The sequence below is a fragment of the Cynocephalus volans genome, chromosome 1 (genome assembly GCF_027409185.1).
Source record: "Cynocephalus volans isolate mCynVol1 chromosome 1, mCynVol1.pri, whole genome shotgun sequence".
Taxonomy (NCBI): Eukaryota; Metazoa; Chordata; class Mammalia; order Dermoptera; family Cynocephalidae; genus Cynocephalus; species Cynocephalus volans.
In genome coordinates this window covers 62,172,231-62,175,946 of record NC_084460.1, presented here as the reverse complement: position 1 = coordinate 62,175,946, position 3,716 = coordinate 62,172,231, and the positions used below count along the sequence as shown (strand labels likewise).

At 46.8% G+C, this 3,716-nt stretch overlaps 1 pseudogene; it reads right to left on the bottom strand.

The window, feature by feature from the left end:
- Nucleotides 1-267: 267 nt before the first annotated feature.
- LOC134364937 (small nucleolar RNA U3) lies at nucleotides 268-399 on the bottom strand (annotated as a pseudogene).
- Between the last annotated feature and the right edge of the window lie 3,317 nt (nucleotides 400-3,716).

Genomic DNA, 3,716 nt, shown 5'->3' with positions numbered 1-3,716 from the left:
TTAGCACAGCTTCTCTCTTTGGTACTCGAGCCTATGAACTCCAGCTGTCTTGTTCTCCCTGGACTCACAGCTCTGTCTCCTCAACTCAGGGAGAATGACATGCTCTGCCTCAGTTTCCCCTCTCTCTCCCAACACCTGGGAACTCTCTCAAGGCAGCGAGCTGGGGCAATCATAGGGCTCACCTCATTTGTTTTTCATTTTCCAGGGGTCTCTGTCCTCTTTTGTGTAATGTCTTGTGACTTAAACACTGTAACTTCATCTATTTGGTCCATTTGTTGTTATTTCTAATGGGAGGATAAATCTGGCTCTTGTTTCTCATCTTGGCTGGAGGCAGAAGTCTCAAAACATCACTTCTGTGTTGTAACGAACTATAGAAATGATCCCTAAAAGTATAATCTTACACTTCTATGTTGTAATTCTTGGTATGTTTATGTGCCACTAGAACACTTCAGCTAAACTCCCACTGAAGTTTATGTTCTGTATGCAAATAGCAGCAGCAACCATCATTCACCTAGTATCCACCACATGACAGGCAGGGATGTATTATACCTAATTCTTATGGACAACTCTGTGATGTAAACTCTTATCCTCACTTTACTGGTGAGAAAACGGGCAACTAGCAAGGTTAGGCAATGTGTCAGCAATGGGAGTTAGGTGGTGATTTACCTGGATCACTGTAAACTTGAAACCAGGTCCCCTTTCCTACACCACATTTCCTGAGTTGTGAGAAAATTGCTTTCTGGACATCTGTGCCCTGTGACACAGTGCATCGACTTTAAATCAAGTTGCCAGCAATCTCCAAGTGGCCCATACAAGACAGCATCCAGGATCATTCAGGGGGCCATGGCTAAGCATACCCTTGATAATGGTGCAGAATGGAAAACTTCCTTCCAGCTGGCCTGGAGCAAAGATGGGGGACACACATAAAGACCAGGGCTTGTCTGCAAGTGCAGAGATGCTCTGTAAGGCTGTCTTGCCATAGCTGCTAGAGTTCTGGCCTTCACGGACACTTAGTGAGTCTGGCTCTGGCAGATGAAAGGCAGCTGTCAGCCACAGCCTGTGTAACACACACTAAGAGCTTTGCCAGTGAGGGGCTATTAGCTCCTGCCACCTAAGGAGATGTCTGAACCTAACATCCTTCTGGGATGGCTGTAATCTGGGAAAGTAGCTTCCCCTCACCTTGCCTTTTCTGTGACTTGATTTTCTGCAAAAAAAAAAAAAAAAAAAAAAGTAGATGGAATTCTCTAAGAACACTGACAGATGTTTGTTTCCCATTCTCCACACCATCTCTGACCACAGCAAACAGTGTCAGCTCAATAGAAGATCCCTCTTTTAGGACAAAATCTCTGGAGAATTGCTGGTGGAGCAGGCTCTCAGCTCAGCCTCTTCATCTGAATTTTCTGTCTAAATATAATTGAAGAAGAGGGTTTGTTTTGCTCATCTTATTTAATAGTCATGAAGTTTAATGAGTCCCGTGGCTTTTCTAAGACATGTGAACGCAAAGCATAAAAGATGAATATGAGTCCCTGATCTGTGGAAGTTCACAGCCACGTGAACTTGGCTCCCAAACCCTGATGTGTGTGCAGGGGCCTTTCATTCCCTTCCTCCGTTCCACCTTCATCACCAGCATTAGCACCAGCAGCAGCAGTCTCGTCTTCCCCTCTCGATATAGCACAAAGTTGCAGAGTCCTCAGCTGGGAGCGATAGAGTTAATTCAAAAAGGGAAACCACAGTGTTGTGGCTATTCTATCACCAGGATTTACCCAGCTGTTCTTGTGGAGATCCAGCCACTCTTGACTTCATTATCTACATTTCGTTGTAGAATTTTGTTTTTCCAGCTCACCTAGAATAAAGATATTTTCAGGCTTGAAGTCCTGAGAAGTCACCTCTTTCCCCTTGCTTTTGTGTGCAGGAATCTACTCTATAACATCCCTGCTGGACCATCACACCACTGAGCTCGAGCCCCTCTCCCAACAAAGACAGGAACTCTGCATTTCTTGAACCACCTCTGTGAGAAAACTTGCCTCCTGTGAAAGCAATTCATTTGTCCCGGTTCTGTCTTTTGGGATCACATACTTTTCTTTTCTTTTTTTCTCCCCACACAGCAATGGGAGACATCACTGGATTCTGTTCAACAGCAATTTATCGAATGCCGATGACTTGCAGGTACTCTGCCAGGTGTTGACAGATATCCCTGCAGGAGGCAATGGGGTGTGCTTGGAAAGCCGGTCTTCATTACTTAGAGATTTATAAGTCTTCAGTTCACCCTTAAGATAGACACTGTGGAGTCCATGTCACCCCTCAGTCCTCACTGACTCCAGACACAGCTGCAGGGGAGCATCCCAGGAGAGAACCCAGGGTAGCACAGACACTTCCTGCAACACACTACCCTCCATTGCTTCTTCAGGGCCCTCTCAAGCCTTGGGAGCTCCCTTGGTGGGTGAACAAGTGGGTCAGGAAGAGGGAGTTTCTTACTGCCCAGGATGCTTCTCACCTGCTCCAGGACAGTCATCCTCTTGGCCAACTCAATAATAACACCCTTTTATCTCCTTTTTCTGCATCTCATGCTCCCTCCTTCCTCGCTCCCGATTTCTGGGGTCCCCTCCCAAACACACCACCACTACCCAAGTTCTTGTCTCAGGTTTTGCTTATGGGGAACCCATGGAAGAAAGGGAGGTAGGAGGGAGCTGCATAGCCACGGCGTTTCCACCTGCGCCCAGTCACGCTCTCCATCTCCTGGGGATGATCTTGTGCACCGTCTGCAGGTGGCTCTTGTCAGCCCTCCTCATGGGCCCCCAGTACGCCGCCCCCTCACATTCCAGGAGCTCTTATTTTCAGCAACATAATTGAAAGCATCTCATATCGCATATCATTGCCAACACAGTTATCACATCTGTCAACCTTAGTTTGTGTTACGTATGATTTTTATACATCTATACTTTGCACACATTGATTGTAAAAAAAATACTAACAATATGACCCTACGGTGCTGAGCCTCAGTGTCCCCATCTGGGGAACGGAGGTAATGAAAATCTTGTGGGAGAATTGTTACATGAGCGGCACATGTTTATAGCTGTCAGAGTTACCAACCTGTGCCCGGCCATCACCACACATTTTCCCCCACCTGTCGCCTTCCTCTTTTCATCTGTGAGACTGGAAACAATGTTTCTGTGTCATCATATTTCCAAGAGCACCCCTGGGCAAAACGTCTAATTATAGCATCATTTTCAGAAGCCAAAAGAGGAGAGGTGGGAAAGGAGGGAACAGAATCAGGAAGACTTGGAGCTGGAGGTTGCCTGTCAAAATGTCTTCCTTGGGGCTCCCAGATCCTTGCCAGGTATTTTCATGTTAATATCAGAACATGGCTGCTGTCATCTCTTCGGGAGTAATAAATTTTTAGAAATTTAAAATCTCACAACTGCCAGGAAGGTGACAGATTCCACACTTACAAACCAGGATGCTGAGGCCCGCGGAGGTGTGGTCTCTTGCTGAAGGCGGCAAGGCGTCTCGCTCTTCCCGTTCCACCTGCTTTCATCGACCCCTTTCCTCCCTGCGGCACGGTCTCTTGGGAGGTCACGCCAGCTCTGCAGCTGTTTCTGGGGAGATTACACCAGCCCAGAGTGACCTTTTGGCATCTGCTTGGCAGGAAGTCCCCTGGAAGGTTTTTCAGCTCTCTAAGTCATAAGGATCTTTCCAGAAATTACAGATGATTCCTA